The sequence below is a fragment of the Bos indicus genome, chromosome 17 (genome assembly GCF_029378745.1).
Source record: "Bos indicus isolate NIAB-ARS_2022 breed Sahiwal x Tharparkar chromosome 17, NIAB-ARS_B.indTharparkar_mat_pri_1.0, whole genome shotgun sequence".
NCBI lineage: Eukaryota > Metazoa > Chordata > Mammalia > Artiodactyla > Bovidae > Bos > Bos indicus.
Window position 1 is genome coordinate 62,379,886 of NC_091776.1, and position 18,846 is coordinate 62,398,731.

Sequence of the window (18,846 nt, forward strand, 5' to 3'; positions counted from 1 at the left end):
AGTGAGTCTCTCTCTCTTCTCTGAAAGCAGCACCCAGCCCACACGTCCAGGTTCCCCTTCCCCAAGACGGCTTGCTTTTTCACTTCCTAATCTGTGTGGGTGTTTGCTATGGCCAGTTCATTCTCTTGGCAAAACTTTATTAGCCTTTGCCCTGCTTTATTCTGTACCCCAAGGCCAAATTTGTCCGTTACTCCAGGTGTTTCTTGACTTCCTACTTTTGCATTCCAGTCCCCTATAATGAAAAGGACATCTTTTTTCGGTGTTAGTTCTAAAAGGCCTTGTAGGTCTTCATAGGACCGTTCAACTTCAGCTTTTTCAGCATTACTGTTCAGGACATAGGCTTGGATTACCTTGATATTGAATGGTTTGCCTTGGAAATGAACAGAGATCATTCTGTCATCTTTGAGACTGCATCCAAGTACTGCAAAATCAGATCGATTATATTCTTTGCAGCCAAAGATGGAGAAGCTCTATACAGTCAGACCAGAAGCAAAAACAAGACCGGGAGCTGACTGTGGCTCAGATCATGAACTCATCTATTGCCAAATTCAGACTTAAATTGAAGAAAGTAGGGAAAACTACTAGACCATTCAGGTATGACCTAAATTAAATCCCTTACAATTATACAGTGGAAGTGAGAAATAGATTTAAGGGACTAGATCTGATAGTCAGAGTACCTGATGAACTATGGACAGAGGTTTGTGACATTATACAGGAGACAGGGATCAAGACCATCCCCAAGAAAAACAAATGCAAAAAAGCAGAATGGCTGTCTGAGGAGGCCTTGCTGTGAAAAGCTGTGAAAAGAAGAGAAGCGAAAAGCAAAGGAGAAAAGGAAAGATACACCCATTTGAATGCAGAGCTCCAAAGAATAGCAAGGAGAGATAAGAAAGCCTTCCTCAGTGATCAGTGCAAAGAAAAAAGGAAAACAATAGAGTGGGAAAGACTAGAGATCTCTTCAAGAAACTTAGAGATACCAAGGAACATTTCATGCAAAGATGGGCTGAATAAAGGACAGAAATGGTATGGACCTAACATAAGCAGAAGATATTAAGAAGAGGCAGAAAGAATACATAGAAGAACTGTACAAAAAAGACCTTCACGACCCAGATAATCACCATGGTGTGATCACTCACCTAGAGCCAGACATCCTGGAATGTGAAGTCAAGTGGGCCTTAGGAAGCATCACTACAAACAAAGCTAGTGAAGGTGATGGAATTCCAACTGAGCTATTTCAAATCCCAAAAGATGATGCTATGAAAGTGCTGCACTCAGTATGCCAGCATATTTGGAAAACTCAGCAATGGCCACAGGACTGGCCAGTGGTCAGTTTTCATTCCAATCCCAAAGAAAGGCAATGCCAAAGAATGCTCAAACTACCGCACAATTGCTCTCATCTCACACGCTAGTCAAGTAATGCTCAAAATTCTCCAAGCCAGGCTTCAACAATATATGAACCGTGAACTTCCAGATGTTCAAGCTGGTTTTAGAAAAGGCAGAGGAACCAGAGATCAAATTGCCAACATCCGCTAGATCATGGAAAAAGCAAGAGAGTTCCAGAAAAACATCTATTTCTGCTTTATTGACTATGCCAAAGTCTTTGATTGTGTGGATCACGATAAACTGTGGAAAATTCTGGAAGAGATGGGAATACCAGACCACCTGACCTTCCTCTTGAGAAATCTGTATGTAGGTCAGGAAGCAACAGTTAGAACTGGACATGGAACAACAGACTGGTTCCAAATAGGGAAAAGAGTATGTCAAGGCTGTATATTGTCACCCTGCTTATTTAATTTATATGCAGAGTACATCATGAGAAATGCTGGGCTGGATGAAGCACAAGCTGAAACCAAGATTGCCAGAGAAACATCAATAACCTCAGATATGCAGATGACACCACCCTTATGGCAGAAAGTGAAGAGGAACTCAAAAGCCTCTTGATGAAAGTGAAAGAGGAGAGTGAAAAAGTTGGCTTAAAGCTCAACATTCAGAAAACTAAGATCATGGCGTCCGGTCCTATCACTTCATGGCAAATAGATGGGGAAACAGTGGAAACAATGACAGACTTTATTTTTGGGGGGTCCAAAATCACTGCAGATGGTGACTGCAGCCATGAAATTAAAAGACGCTTACTCCTTGGAAATAAAGTTATGACCAACCTAGACAGAATATTAAAAAGCAGAGATATTACTTTGCCAACAAGGTCCGTCTAGTCAAGGCTATGGTTTTTCCAGTGGTCATGTATGGATGTGAGAGTTGGACTGTGAAGAACCCATCCATCCTAAAGGAAATCAGTCCTGAATATTCATTGGAAGGACTGATGCTGAAGCTGAAACTCCAATACTTTGGCCACCTGATGCAAAGAGCTGACTCATTTGAAAAGACCCTGATGTTGGGAAAGATTGAAGGCAGGAGGAGAAAGGGATGACAGAGGATGAGATGGTTGGATGGCATCACCGACTCAATGGACATGAGTTTAGGTAAACTCCAGCAGCTGGTGATGGACAGGGAGGCCTGGCGTGCTGCAGTCTGTGGGGTTGCAAAGAGTCAGACATGAGCTACTGAACAACAACATGAACCATCACATCATGTAATTTTCATTTCTCTTTTGTGGTGAGAACATTTAAGATCTACTCTCTTAACAACTTGCAAGTATATAATACTGTATCATTAACTATAATTCCGTGCTGTATATTCGATCTCAAGATTTATTCATCTTATAACTGAAAGTTTGTACCCTTTAACCAATATGTACTCATTTCCGCCAATCCCCAGCCCCTCATAACCAGCATCCTGCTCTGTTTCTATGGGTTTACCTTTTGCAGACTCCACATACAACTATGGTCATACTTTATTTGCCATTTTGTCTCTGACTTATCTCAGTTAGCATAAAGTCCCCAAGTTTCCTCCTTGTTGCAAATGGCAGGATTTTTTTTCTCATAGTTGAAGAATAGTCCATCTTCCTTATCCATTCATCTGTTGATGGACTTCTGTTGATGGTTGCTTCTGTGTCTTAACTACTGGGAATAGTGCTGTAATGAGCACGAGAGTGCAGATATCTCTTTGGGATAGTTATTTTAGTTTCTTTGAATTTTCTTTGGACTCAGAAGTTGGATGGATGGATCATAAGATAGTCCTCCATACTGTTTTCCATAATGTGTGTGCCTAGTTGCTCAGTCGTGTCTGACTCTTTGAGACCCTATGGATTGTAGCCTGCCAGGCTCCTCTGTCCATGGGATATTTTCCATAGTAGCTGTACCAATTTACATTCCTACCAGTGGTGTATCCCTTTTCTTCACATTCTCACCAGCCCTTGTTATCTTTGACTTTTTGTTCATAGTCATTGTCACAGGTGTGAGTTCATACCTCACTATTTTTTTTCCTTCAATATTTATTTTCATTTTATTTATGTATTTGGCTGCTCCAGGTCTTGGTCGCCACATGCAGGATCTTTAGTTGTGGCTTGTGAACTCCTAGCATGTGAGATCTAGTTCCGTGACCAGGGATTGAGCCCGGGCCCCCTGCATTGGGAGCCCGGAGTCTTAGTCATTGGACCACCAGTGAATTCCCTCTCATTGTAGTTTTGATTTGCATTTCTCTGATGATTCGTGATGCAACTCTCTTTTCATGGGCCATTTGTATACCTTCTTTGGAAAGATGTCTATTGGTTCCTCTGCCCATTTTTTAGTCAAGTTATCTGTTTTTCTGATACTGAGTTGTGTGTTCTTTGTACATTTTGGATATTAACTCTTTACCAGACATATGATTCACAAATACTTTCTCCTTCCAAAGGTTACCTTTGCATTTTGTTGTTACTTTTGTTGTGCAGAAGCTTCTTAGTTTGATGTAGAAACACTAATTAATTTTTGCTTTTGGTGTCATATCCAGACAACGAGATCAAGCATATTCAGGGTGGAATGGCCGTAGACTGGTGTCACATCCAAAACAAATTGTGACCAAAACCAATGTCAAAGAGCTTTTTTCTTGTTGTTGTTGGTTTTTTTCCTCCTATAAGTGTCATGCTTAAGTGTTCATGCCAGTTAATTTGAGTCAATTTTTGTGAGTCATGTAAGATAAGGGTCCAGTTTCATTTTTCTGCATGTGTGGTTATCCAGCTTTCCCAACACCACTTATTGAATATTCTTTATTTTCTAGTACTTTGATTGCTCATATTTTACATTCTAAAGTTTGATTCTTTTATTAATTTTGGTACAAAGAAAGATTTAGAGATCCAGTTTTTTTTTTGAATGTTACTCAGAGCTCCTGATTCCATTTATTCAATAATTGGTCTTTTCCCCACCCATGTGAAAAGCCCTCTTTTTGTTTATTAAATGCCCTTCGGTAGTTGAGTATTTCTGAACTGTATTCTGTTCATGGATCTGCCTGTTCATGTGCCAGGATGATGCTGTTGTGACCACTGTAGCTCTCTTGTGAGTCTTGATCTCTCACACCATCCTTTCTTTTAACCAAGATTTTTAAGTCTGGAAGTGATGAGTGTTTTGGATGGGTTCCTCTAGCGATAGTATGCAAAATCAGTTGTAAAGAAGAGACAGGGTGGAAGCAGAGAGCTGACACGGAAGATGATGAAGCCCTGGTTAAAAGCAGCGGGTATGGGGAACTTCCCCGGTGATCCAGTGGCTAAGACTTCATGCTTCCAATGAAGAGGGCCTGGGTTTGATCTCTGGTCAGGCGACTAGATCCCACCTGCTTCAACTAAGTGTTCGCATGCTGCAACTAAAGATCCCACATGCCACAACTAAGACTGGGTGCAGCCAAATACATAATTAAAATAAATATTTTTTAAAAAGAAGAAGCAATAGGATGGTTAGGAAGGCAAGCATGGAGGTAGAAGTGACAGGTTGCTCACTAGCCAGAGATACGGATGAGGAAGGAGAGGAAAGTGGTGCTGAGATTCTACCTTCTGTTGTTCACTAAGAAGTGGAAGCCAGAAAAAAAAAAAAACACCAGTAAATTTGGTTGTGGGGATGGGAAGGAGAAAATGCATTGACATACAGACATTCATTTATGCTGAGATGGCCTGTGGCGACATGCTTGGGTCCCCAGCAGTGTGCACGGCTGTGTGTATCAGTTTAGCACACATGTTAGTTCACAGAGGCATTTATTCTGGTTTGTCCATCGGTGGTATTCACCGTACCCACCAGCGGCTTTCTGCCCCCTAGTCCCGTAGTTTTGGGGGCCCAACTTCCTCATGCCCATCCTACCCTCTCTGCTTAAGGAAGTCTTACCTTCCAAGATTCAGCTCAGATCCTCGTCTTCTGGAACCACACTAACCTCCTTTAGCTGCTTTCACACAATTTTCTGTTCAAGGTCCACCAAACACTGCAGCCCAAGATGAAGTGCTTGTGCTGAAACCTTCATATATCTACGCCTCCATTTGGCTCAGTCTGTCCAAGGCATTAAATACAGTTTAACTCTCAACCTAGACTTCTCCCTGAGGATCTGTATTGGCTCATTCTTTCTTCCATCTTTCTTTCAATCTGTTTTCTGTACTCTTATGTCTTTATTCTGATTTTTTAAAAAATATTTATTTTACTTATTTGTTTGGCTGCACCGTGTGTTAGCTTCAGTATGTGGGATCTAGTTCCCTGACCAGGGATCGAACCCAGGCCCCCTGCATTTGGAGTATGGAGTCTTAGCCACTGGACCACCAGGGAAATCCCTTTAATTTTTTTTTTAATCTCTTTTTTCCTCTGGGTCTAACTTTGTTCCTTGCTCTCCAGTGCCCCTTGTTTGTGGACTCACTGTCAGGAATGGAACTGGCAAAAGCAAAATATCCAGAGAGGGAAGAGGAATGAAGCCAGAGGAAGAGCTAAGCAAGCAAAATGTGACTTATTTTCAGGTGCCTCAGAGGGGAGAGGTGTGAACACTTTGACATGAATAAATGTTGTCCTCTCACCCTGCTGAGATCATTGGGAGAAGCACCCAGTTGGGTAAGAAACAGTCCTTCTGTTCCTCTAAGAAGATAACGCCAAGCCTTAGCTTTGAAATATTCCAACGTGTTTCATTGTTAGGGCCCAAGAGCGTGTTTCCAAGTTAAAAAGAATCTACCTGCCCCCTATTCTCTAAAAACAGTGGTAACTGAGGTGTCCATCTAAAATGGTGAGATTTTAGATATTTGGATATGTACTCCCAGTGCTGGGACACTGACACTGTCAAATGGAAGGTGTGTTATGTTTTGTTTTGTTTTGCAAAACATTGGTGGGAATTAATTCAAAGCAATATTTTTAAAAATATTTACTTATTATTTATTGGGCTGTGCCAGGGCTTAGTTGCGGCGCACAGTATCTTTTTTAAATTGCAGCATGCAAACTCCTCTTAGTTGCAGCATGTGGGATCTAGTTCCCTGACCAGGGATCAAACCGGGGCCCCATGCAGTGGAAACGCAGAGTCTTCCACCAGGCAAGTCCTTCAAAGCAGCATTTAAACTGGAAGACATTCTCAGAACTAAGAGGAGAAAATGTGGTCCAGACTGTGCACAGGCTGCCTTCCTTCCTTGCGTGCGCATGCACACACACACACACACACACACAGAACAGGCTGCCAGCACACCACACCCGCCTGCAGCCTGGCTCTTGGTGCAGATGCCCCAGATGCCCCCACACGGGCTGTCCCCGAAGGCAGTGAGGAGGCACCCCCAAGATTCCCCGGCTTCAGAAACAGCCTCATACATTTTCTTCATGGCAGGACATGTCTTCTTGGCTGGGTGGGGCTTCTTTTTCCTCCTTCTCTTTTTCCAGTAAGGCAGCCAGCCTCTCAAGCCCCTCGGAGGTGGTAAAAACCCATGCCTCCGAGGAGAAAGAGCTCTGCAGTCTCAGAGATTAGGTTTGAATTCACTGACGGGCTGTGTGATCTTAGGCATACTGTGTAACCTCTTTGAACCTCAGTCTGCTCACCTCCTAAATGGGCGTAAAAAATGTACCTGCCAGTTATTGCAAGTGTTCAAAGTGATACATGTGCAGTTCTTGGCACCTGGTAGGTACTGAACATCTAGCAGCTGTAACTCCATCTAGGTGATGAAGTGAGGGGAATCCTGCCATTCTCCTCGCCCTGCTTTCCCAGATGGGGTCCCCAAACAAGCAAGCAGTAACTGCGAGTGCATTAGGAAGGCAGACCTGCTGAGTCACAGGCGCTGTAACCATATCTGCGGGTTCACTACCTGCATGTCCGCCTGTGAGAGCTGCAGCCGTGGCTGGTCCAGCTGTGCCCGGCCTGGTGGGGCCCCCGCAGGCCCACATCCCAGCTCGAGCACAGCCTCCTCTTTAGTCCCTTCCAGACTCCAGCCACATGACACACTGGCGTGTACTGTAGTCAACTCACTTAATCTTTAAACAGTCCTGGGAGGGAATTCTCTCTGCATTTTTCCAAATGAGAAAACCAACCCCTTGAGATGAAAAATCTCTTCCCTGTCATCACCCAGCCCATCTGTTACAGAGGCAGGATTGAAACCCAGGGCTGTTTGAATCCAGAAGCATAGCTGACAAAGAGCCTCTCTTTGACTGATCTCTGGACAGGCTTCTCTCAGCTTGCTTTGCTTTTTGCGGTGCCATGTGGCTTGCAGGAGCGCTTGTGAATAGTTCCCCTGACCAGGGATCAAACCCAGGCCTCCACAGTGAAAGCGCCAAGTCCTAACCACTGGACCACCAGGGAATTCTGTAAGCTGTCTTCCTGACTGGGCTTCAACGTTGGCCTATAAAAACTGCAGACTCTCAGCACCAAAGATTTAGTCTACCCCAGCAGCAGCATATCCGAAGACCTGAACAAACACTGTTTCTAGTAGCTCAGGGCCACAGCCCTAGGTTGGCCCAGAAAATATGCTTGCCTGAGAAAACTCAAGGCTGCCAGAAGTTACTGTTTATTCCAGCCAGTGCCTCAAGATATGGCCCGTTGCCCAGTCTCTGGGAGGCTACGAGCCTAATTTCCTTAAGTGCCAGTTAGCAACCCGCACAAGCTTCGTGTGGACTAGTGCCCTCCTCCTGCCGGCTTTCTGTAGATTTAGCAGGAATTGCCCTGTGTAAACCTTGCCATTGCCCCTGCCTGCTCTCTCATTCTCCTCTTAAAATGCACCCCCGTACAAATGGAAGTTGAAGTGAGTTCATGCCAGGCCCTTGTCCTTACTGCAATTGTTGTTTAGTCAATTAGAGTTTGCTCAAACTCATGTCCACCGAGTCAGTGATGCCATGCAGCCACCTCATCCTCTGTCGTCTCCTTCTCCTCCCGCCTTCAGTCTTTCCCAGTATCAGGGTCTTTTCCAATGAGTCAGCTCTTTGCATCAGGTGGCCAAAGTATTGAAGTTTCAGCTTTAGCATCAGTCCTTCCAATAAACATTCAGGGTTGATTTCTATTATGGTATTGATACTGTGATAGCATATTATTATGTGTCCTTAACACTTTAATGTCTGTCTCTGTTTATCTGTGACAAATAGCTCTTTACCACTACCAGGTAATCTAACTAATGCTGGAAAGATAGAGAATTCCCTGAAATCATTTCTCTATTCGGCCATCTTTTTTTTTTTTTTAATAGGATCTTAGTTTCCCAACCAGGGATCTAACCTGCACCCCCTACATTGAAGTGCAGAGTCTTAACCACTGGACAGATAAGGAAATCCCTCAGCCATCTCTCCTGGGAGAACAGTGTCTCCAGAGAACTTGTCCAATAGAAGGTCACAGGTCTGGACCCCAGGTTTCTGAAGTCTGGGACTCCCACATCTTTCTGCTGTGACTCTCACACACGTTGGCAGGGTGGATGGAGGGAAGAGGGCTATAGCCGCGTGGCACCATGGAGGAAAGTGTAAATACGGACCCAGATGTCGAGCACCTCTGGGACATCTGTGAGAAGAAAATAATTAGTATATGTTATAATCACATTTTGTTCCCTTTCCCAAGACACACTAATAAGAAGGCAGGCCCAGCCATCTAGGGACGGTGGTAAGCTGTTAATTGCACCACAGATAAAAATGGTCAGGCACACTCATCACCACGCCAAGCTCGTTCACATCCGAGCATACACTCACAAACCACACGCTGCCTCCCCTCCAGAGGGCGCTATGCTGGTCCAGCACCACATTCGTTACCTCGTTTGTCTCCCTGTTCACTGACAGGTGGGAGGGGGCTGGGGAAGCCAGACAAGGACCAGGTTGGTGGTGGTTCAGTCCCTCAGTCGTGTCCGATTCTTTCGACCCTATAGACTGTAGCCTACCAGACTCCTGTGTCCATGGGGAGTTTCCAGGCAAGAATACTGGAGTGGGTTGCCATTTCCTTCTCCAGGGGATCTTCCTAACCCGGGAATCAAACCTGGGTCTCCTGCATTGCAGGCAGATTCTTTACCAGCTGAGCTACGAGGGAAGCCCAAGGACCAGGTTAAATGTCCTTTATTCTTTAGATTCTTTACTCATGTCTTGTTAAGGCCCTGCCCCCATCCCCCTGCCTACCCTTGTCTTTTTTCCATTTATGTTAAATTTAACTTAAACATTTTTTGTTTGATTTATTTTCGCGCTGGGTCATCGCTGCCGCACACAGGCTTTCTCTAGGTGCGGCAAGCAGGGACTGCTCTCTGGGTGCGTGTGCAGGCTTCCCTTGCTGAGGAGCGCAGGCTCTAGGGCTTGCGGGCTTCAGGAATTGTGGCTCAGGGGCTCCAGAGCCTCGGGCTCAGTGGTCATGGCACGCAGGCTTAGTTGCCCTGTGCCATGTGGGTTCTTCTCAGACTAGGGACTGAATCCTGTCCCCTGCATTGGCAGGCAGATTCTTAACCACTGGACAACCAGTGGTTAAAGAAGTCCCTTTCTTTTTTCATTTTAATTTTGAAAGTGGTTTTTTGGGAGTCCTATGCAGCGTTGAGAAACTAGCTCTAATCCTTCTTCATCCTGGTGAACTTTGGAGAACAGAAGGATCTTTTCAAAATTCATATCATATAAAAATTCATATTCATACCCTGACAGTCCAGTGGTTAAGACCCTGCGCTCCCAATGCAGGGGCTTTGATCCCTGGCGGGGTAAGTAAGATTCTGAACACTGCATGGTGCAACCGAAAAAACCCCAAACAAGCGAAAACTCAAGTCAGTGCGTGTCACACCACTACCTAAACTCACATTTGTCACAATTAGGACTAATAGCAGACTCCTAAACAAGGCCTCTGAGGCCTCACATGACCCAGCACCTCCTACTGTCTGTGCTCTGTACCCAGACACACTGGGCTGTCCCCCGGGGCCTCTGCCTCTGCTGCTGCTGCCTCTGAAGCAGCTTTGCCTGTTGGCATCCTGCAGGTCTGGCCCAACTGCCTCTTCTGGAACCAGTCCCCCATTCTGAGCCCCCAGCTCCCCACCTCCAGCAGTGCCTATCACATCACCTACCTCAGCACCCGCAACATCACCCACCACGGTCTCAGGCACTCGCCACCATCCCCCACTTGAGATGTGGGCCCCTTGATAATGGCAACTGGACCAGCTTGTTTTCCCACACATTCCCCAAGGCCTACACCAGCCCCCGGCTGAGAGGCAGGGTACAGTTCACAGTGATGAGTGGAATTATTTCACAGAATAGGAGACCCTGGATGAGGGGCTGCTGGAGGCCGCATCTCCGTGACTTGCATCCATCAGGCACTGTTCACTGTCCCCCACCCCCCCACTTTGCAGCACAGTATCTGAGGGAGACTCTTGGTCACCCCACAGCACGGCTTCTATTTCCATCCCTGCAGTGCATGACTTAACAAGCAAGGGGAACCTCAGAGGCCACAAGAGAAATTCTAGAGCCATTTGATAAACCAGGCCACCAGCCAAGGATGTACTTTTTCAGAACATCCTCATCCTTTCTAAGACTGGAAGCAAGAACACAGGGTGTTAGAAGCTTGTCAGAGTTTGCAAAACGTTGTTTGCCAGTGTGGCTGGTGTTGTCAGTGCGTGTCACACCACTGCCTAAACTCACATTTGTCACAATTAGGACTAATAGCAGACTCCTAACCAAGGCCTCTGAGGCCTCACATAACCCAGCACCTCCCACTGTCTGTGCTCTGCACCCAGACACACTGGGCTGACACGGTGGACAGCAATTCATTTGGGGGCTTGAATTTAACTTTACCTTCCATGAGCAGCAGGTAGTAGAGGAGAGCCTGGACTTGCCTCCCCCACCACTGGGGCAGGAGTATTGGGGGAGCCCTTTCACAAGCCCCCCATGACTCCCCAGTACCCTGAAGGCCCATAGCCCTGGCTGCAGCAGGCGGGCACTCTCTCCAGTAAAGTGGTTCCCTCAGGGGGTCAGGTCTCCAGTGTCAGGTAAGCAACTTAGCATCCACGCATGCACATGTCATTCTTAGGGGCTTCCCTGGTGGCTCAGACAGTGAAGAACCTGTCTACCATGCAGGATGCCCTGGTTTGATCCCTCGGTCGGGAAGATCCCCTGGAGAAGAGAATGCCTACCAAATGGAACCACGTAGGAGGACGGCCCCTGCCCACATGGCCTGACCTGAAACAGGCAACTGTTGGCCACATCATCCCAAATCATGAGATTAGCAGACCAGGTCAACAGCCAGTGGCTTATCTCTGCCCACCACCTGGGCTCACAGGCACCCACTCCTTGAAGAGCTCAGATCTCAAGTGAGTGAGCATGTCCACCTTTCTCCACGAGTACTGCTCTCGGAACTGTAGTGGCATACTGCCCCCCACGCCCCCCTCCCCAACAACCATTCTGGCTACAGAGCAATGGACGTTGGCCCTCACACACCAGAACATCATGGTCCTTTGCTAACCTTACCATAAGCAGGAGTGAGACGTCTGATTCGGAGGGCGGGGGTTCACTGCGTCTGTGCCCTCCTTGTGCGCAGGTGGGCCAATGCACCGGGCAGAATCTTGTGTGTGTGTGCTCAGTCGTGTCTGACTCTTTGCAACCCCAGGGGCAGGATCTTGTGTAAACTCAAATATGGGGAGGCAACTGATGTACTGAGACAGGGACCAAGGGATTGAGACTTGGGGAGGAGGCATGGCATGGTTAGGAGGCTGGGCCTGGTGTAAGAAGGACCTGAATGTAAAGTGAAAGTGTCCGTCACTCAGTGGTGTCCAACTCTTTGTGACTCCATGGATTGTAGCCCACCAGGCTCCTCCGTCCATGGGATTCTCCAGGCAGGAATACTGGAGTCAGTAGCCATTCTCTTCTACAGGGGATCTTCCCGACTGAGGGATCAAACCAGGGCATCCTGCGTGGCAGACAGGTTTTTCACCATCTGAACCACCAGGGAAGCCCCTAAAAACGACCTGTGCATGCGTGCATGCTAAGTTGCTTCAGACGCGTCCAACTCTTTGTGACCCTATGGATAGTAGCCCGCCAGGCTCCTCTGTCCATGGGATTCTTCAGGCAAGAACACTGGAGTGGGTTGCAATGCCCTCCTCCAGGGGATCTTCCCAACCCAGGGACAGATCAACCTGCTGCTGCTGCTGCTAAGTCGCTTCAGTCGTGTCCGACTCTGTGCGACCCCATAGACGGCAGCCTCGTCCCTGGGATTCTCCAGGCAAGAACACTGGAGTGGGTTGCCATTTCCTTCTCCAATGCATGAAAGTGAAAAGTGAAAGTGAAGTCGCTCAGTCGTGTCCGACCCTCAGCGACCCCATGGACTGCAGCCTTCCAGGCTCCTCCGTCCATGGGATTTTCCAGGCAAGAGTACTGGAGTGGGGTGCCATTGCCTTAGGTTCCCCCAAATCTGAGCTGAGCTCCTTGCAAAGTGAGTGACCTTGACAAGTCACTTCACTTTCTTGTACTTCTGTTTCACATATTCAAAATGGAGGAGGGACTAGGACCCCTCCTAGGGTTGTTCTGAGGAGGAAGAGGAAAGTCACGTGTGGTGAGTATGCAACAAAGAGAGGCTGTTAGTCTACAGGAGGTTGGGCAAGTTGAAGGAGAGGGAGTCTTGCATCTGTTGTAAATGATTCAGAAGAACCAGTGATCTTAACTGTGCTCACCTGAATGCACTATCAGCCGCTTGGGAGGCCATGGACAGGGCTACCACTTGAATCATGGCAATATCCAGAGCTGCAAACTTTAAGGACGAGGAGCCGTGGTGAGGAGGGCAGACCCAAGGGCGGAATGCTTGGAAGAACCATCAGTTTCACAGGGAGGAGTAGAAACCATGGCTCAGAACTGAGACCTGGGGTCCCGCCGGACCGTGAGGCAGCCCTGCCTGGTGCACGGTGTGTGTCCAGCACCAAGTGGGGTGGAGGGGGTGGCGGTGGTGAGCAGGATGGTGACTCAGCTTGTGGTATGGTGTGAGCAGGTGTCTGGTCAAGGACAGACTCCGGGCATCTTCCCAGGTGACTGGCAGTGTCCCCAGAGTGGGAATGGCTTGTGCTTCATTCGGGGTTGCGGCCAGCTCTGTTTCCAACTGGACAGTGGACCAAGGCCAGCCAGGACTCGGGGGAATTGAGCTGCGAGGATCTACCCTGAGTGTGGGCATTTGATCCCCTGACAGCCCTCACACCTGGCACTAGATTGCTGCAAAACTGGGAACTTGAGCCTGGGTCACCCCCACCCCTCCACCCCTTCACCCTCCCAACACTGCCCCCCCAACCAAGGCCTCTCAGCTAAGGGGTGGAGGCCCCATGGAGAGCTGGAGCAGGCAGGTGTCAGCACAGCACCATGCCTGGTGTTAGAAGCACTCAGAAAGAGCCGTTTGAGGAATAACGTCACATCTGAAAGTAAAGCTTCTCCTCTGGCTAATTCCTTTGCTTACTCTTAGTGTACCTGATGTGTGGGCAGTCCAGGGGGGACGTAGCTGAGGCTGGGGGCCATGTGGCCCCGTCAAGCCTGTTGTCTAGGACCCGGAAATTCATCAGGTTGATAACACAGAAAGTTCAGTCCTCTTTTATTGTATCTTTTCTTTTTTTCTTTTCGTAGCTTTTTCAGTTTTGAAGAGCTGCTCAAGCAGTTCCAAGAAGAGTTGATCACATTTATGTCAAGGAGCCAAGCGCTTTCTCTGAGGTGTGCAGAACCGGAAGGGAAGAGTCCGCGTGTTCAGATTCAGGCCCTCGCCGTGACCTCAGGACCTGCCCTCTGTGAGGCCCCCGCCCCCCAAGGCCTCCTGCCTCCTTCCCACCACATCCGGGAGGTGGGCTGCTCCATCTCTACGAGGGACTGGGAGACTTCTGCCAGGACCGTGCCCTGCTCTATCAGGGACTTCACCTGTGGACACAGGAGACAGGACCGGAGGCGCGGGGCTGCGCCCTTCCGAGGAGGTGGGTGGAAGTACAGGAGACGGCAGGGGGGAGGGGGCTGGAGGCAGACTGCGCAGTTCATCTGCCGCTTGGCCTGCTCTCCAGCCCCCAGAAACTTCCAGGAGGAAGAACCAGACGCAGACAATGTTCGAGGGCATCGTGGGGCTAGTCACATTGGTGCCTGCACAAATTACCTCTGGGAACCCCTTTACTCCAGCCCTTCCGCCCCTTTCGGGCAGGCCCGGCCACCAGGCAGGACAGAGCTTGCTCTGCGCCGCCTCAGGCCCAGGGCTCCGCAGGGAATCCGGCAGAGATGGTGGGCACCTCACACAGGCCAGGAGGACGCCCTCTGCTGGCGGCAGGACCTGCTTCACGTCCTGCCGGGCTCTCGGGAGCAAAGTCTGGGTGCCAGACCCCACTTGTGAGCAATTCCTGTTGCAAGAGGGATCCAAGCCTCTTTGAGAGCCACAGGCAATCAGGAAAGGTTATATGGGGTCCTTCCCTTCACCTTTTTTTTCTTTTTTGACTCTGTCAGGTCTCAGATGCACGCGGGATCATTAGTTGCAGGATGTGAGATCTAGTTCCCTGACCAGGGATTGAACCCGGGCCCCCTGCATTGGAAGCTCAGTCTTAGCTACTGGACCATTAGGGAAGTCTCCCAACTTTTTTTTTAAGCCAAATACAATTATGACACAAATAATATATCTCATGGCAGAAATAGTATACATTTGTAGACAAAAAAAAAAGAAAATGCAAATACCCGGTACCCAATCATCTGTGACTTACGCCTAATGTTTGGTGGACACCCTCTTGCACTTTTTGTACATGCATATACCTACATGGGCCACCCCGGTGGCGCAGTGGTAAAGAACCCACCTGCCAATGCAAGAGACTCGGGTTCAATCCCTGTGTTGGGAAGATCCCCTGGAGGAGGAAACGGCAACCCACTCTAGTATACTTGCCTGGAGAATTCCATGGACAAAGGAGCCTGGCAGGTTACAGTCCATGGGGTCACAAAGAGTCAGACACAACTGAGCACACGCAGACACATACATACATCTGCATTTCTTACCAAAAGTGGAGTCATACTCTATATAATGCTTTACAGCCTGATTTTTTAAATTTAGGAGCATCTCTCTATATATTAAGAAATAAATTTTATTTTGGAATTTCCTGCATGCCCATACCACGGTTATCTGACCAGACTTCAGTTGTTAGCCTTATAAGTTGTTTTCAACATTTTATAATCACTGCTGTGATGAACCTCCTAGTATCAAATATCAAATCTAATTACTCCTTGTGACCACGTCTTCTAGTGGAATGGCCACATCAATACTATGGCACCTTCTAGGACTTTTTTTATTTTTTTATCATTATTTTTCTCATTAAACTTTTTTTAATGGGTCTCAAATTCTGTGACAGATTTTTGGTCAAGTTGTTTTCATTAAAAAGTAATGATTTTATTTTTCAATTTGTTAATGTGGTGTATTACATTGATTGATTTGCAGATATTGAAGAATCCTTGCATCCCTGGGATAAAGCCCACTTGGTCATGGTGTATGATCTTTTTAATGTGTTTTTGGATTCTGATTGCTAGAATTTTGTTAAGGATTTTTGCATCTTATGTTCATCAGTGATATTGGCCTGTAGTTTTCTTTTTTTGTGGAATCTTTTTCAGGTTTTGGTATTAGGGTGATGGTGACCTCATAGAATGAGTTTGGAAGTTTACCTTCCTCTGCAATTTTCTGGAAGAGTTTGAGTAGATAGGTGTTAGCTCTTCTCTAAATTTTTGGTAGAATTCAGCTGTGAAGCCATCTGGACCTGGGCTTTTGTTTGCTGGAAGATTTTTGATTACAGTTTCAATTTCCGTGCTTGTGCAACGGAAAGAATAAAATACTTAGGAATATATCTACCTAAAGAAACTAAAGACCTATATATATAAAACTATAAAACACTGGTGAAAGAAATCAAAGAGGACACTAATAGATGAAGAAATATACCATGTTCATGGATTAGAAGAATCAATATAGTGAAAATGAATATACTACCCAAAGCAATTTATAGATTCAATGCAATCCCTATCAAGCTACCAACGGTGTTCTTCACAGAGCTAGAACAAATAATTTCACAATTTGTATGGAAATACAAAAAACCTCGATTAGCCAAAGCTATCGAGAAAGAAGAATGAAACTGGAGGAATCAACCTACCTGACTTCAGGCTCTACTACAAAGCCACAGTCATCAAGACAGTATGGTACTGGCACAAAGACAGAAATATAGATCAATGGAACAAAATAGAAAGCCCAGAGATAAATCCATGCACATATGGACACCTTATCTTTGACAAAGGAGACAAGAATATACAATGGATTAAAGACCATCTCTTTAACAAGTGGTGCTGGGAAAACTGGTCAACCACTTGTAAAAGAATGAAACTAGAACACTTTCTAACACCATACACAAAAATAAACTCAACATGGATTAAAGATCTAAACGTAAGACCAGAAACTATAAAACTCCTAGAGGAGAACATAGGCAAAACACTCTCCGACATACATCCCAGCAGGATCCTCTATGACCACCTCCCAGAATATTGGAAATAAAAGCAAAAATAAACAAATGGGACCTAATTAAATTTAAAAGCTTCTGCACAACAAAGGAAACTATTAGCAAGGTGAAAAGACAGCCTTCAGAATGGGAGAAAATAATAGCAAATGAAGCAACTGACAAACAACTAATCTCAAAAATATACAAGCAACTCCTACACCTCAATTCCAGAAAAATAAATGACCCAATCAAAAAATGGGCCAAAGAACTAAATAGACATTTCTCCAAAGAAGACATACAGATGGCTAACAAACACATGAAAAGATGCTCAACATCACTCATTATCAGAGAAATGCAAATCAAAACCACTATGAGGTACCATTTCACACCAGTCAGAATGGCTGCGATCCAAAAGTCTGCAAGCAATAAATGCTGGAGAGGGTGTGGAGAAAAGGGAACCCTCTTGCACTGTTGGTGGGAATGCAAACTAGTACAGCCACTATGGAGAACAGTGTGGAGATTCCTTAAAAAACTGGAAATAGAACTGCCTTATGATCCAGCAATCCCACTGCTGGGCATACACACTGAGGAAACCAGAAGGGAAAGAGACACGTGTACCCCAATGTTCATCGCAGCACTGTTTATAATAGCCAGGACATGGAAGCAACCTAGATGTCCATCAGCAGATGAATGGATAAGAAAGCTGTGGTACATATACACAATGGAGTATTACTCAGCCATTAAAAAGAATTCATTTGAATGAGTTCTAATGAGATGGATGAAACTGGAGCCTATTATACAGAGTGAAGTAAGCCAGAAAGAAAAACACCAATACAGTATACTAACACATATATATGGAATTTAGAAAGATGGTAACAATAACCCTGTATACGAGACAGCAAAAGATACACTGATGTATAGAACAGTATTATGGACTCTGTGGGAGAGGGAGAGGGTGGGAAGATTTGGGAGAATGGCATTGAAACATGTATACTATCATGTATGAAACGAGTCGCCAGTCCAGGTTCGATGCACGATACTGGATGCTTGGGGCTGGTGCACTGGGACGACCCAGAGGGATGGTATGGGGAGGGAGGAGGGAGGAGGGTTCAGGATGGGGAACACATGTATACCTGTGGCGGATTCATTTCGATATTTGGCAAAACCAATACACTATTGTAAAGTTTAAAAATAAAATAAAATTTTAAAAAAAGTAATGATTTTAAAAACTAATAACTTAAACTGCCACACACAAAACATATGGTCCACAAAAAGGACTTCTTTTTTTTCAAAAATTTATTTATTTGTTTGGCTGCACTGGATCTTATTTGTGTCATACGAGATCTTCGATCTTTGTTGCAGCAGGTGGGACGTAGTTCCCTGACCAGGGATAGAACCTGGGCCCCTTGCATTGGGAGTGTAGAATCTTAGCCACTGCCTCACCAGGGAGGTCCTACCTTCTAAGATTTCTAACACATACAGTCAAACTGCTCTGCAGAATGGGACTGGAGTACTATACATGAGCCCTTAGAGAGAGGAATTTTTTTAAAAATTTTGTTTATGCATCTGTTTTTGGCTGCACTGGGTCTTCGTTGTTGTGAGCAGGCTTTCTCTAGTTGCGACAAGTGCAGTGCACAGGCTTCTCATTGCAGTGGTTTCTCTCGCTTTGGAGCACAGGCTCTGGGTGCATCAGCTTCAATGGTTGCAGTGCATGGGCTCAGTAGTTGTGGCGCACGAGCTTAGTTGCTCCAAAACACGTGGGATCTTCCTGGACCAGGGATCAAACTTGTGTCCCCTGCATTGAAAGGCAGATTCTTAACTACTGGACCACCAGAGAAGTTCCAAGAAAGGCGTTTTCAAAGAAAAAAAAAAAACAAAAGGCGTTTTCAAAGAAAAAAAAAAAAACTGGTCACCCTGAAAAGGGTGTAAGTCTCAGGTTTGCTCAGTAATCCAAACACAATGGATTCTCCATTCTTTGTACGGAGTATCTTGTGAAATATGTGTTTGTTTCATCTCTGTGAAATCGATACCAATGATTTGAATTACGGATCCCAGGTAGAATTTCCTTTTGTGTGGGCTTCCAACCTTTG

The 18,846-nt window shown here is 46.2% G+C and overlaps 1 long non-coding RNA gene across 3 annotated transcripts in view; it reads left to right on the top strand.

The window, feature by feature from the left end:
* Positions 1 to 17,849, top strand: part of LOC109571184 (uncharacterized) — a 57,045-nt gene extending 39,196 nt beyond the window's left edge. Inside the window, exons 5-6 of one of the 3 annotated variants that reach the window (XR_011561294.1) lie at positions 13,893 to 14,230; positions 15,718 to 17,849. This is a non-coding gene — a long non-coding RNA (uncharacterized lncRNA). The other 2 variants (XR_002182618.2, XR_011561299.1) reach the window with 2 other exon arrangements.
* The last annotated feature ends 997 nt before the right edge of the window (positions 17,850 to 18,846 follow it).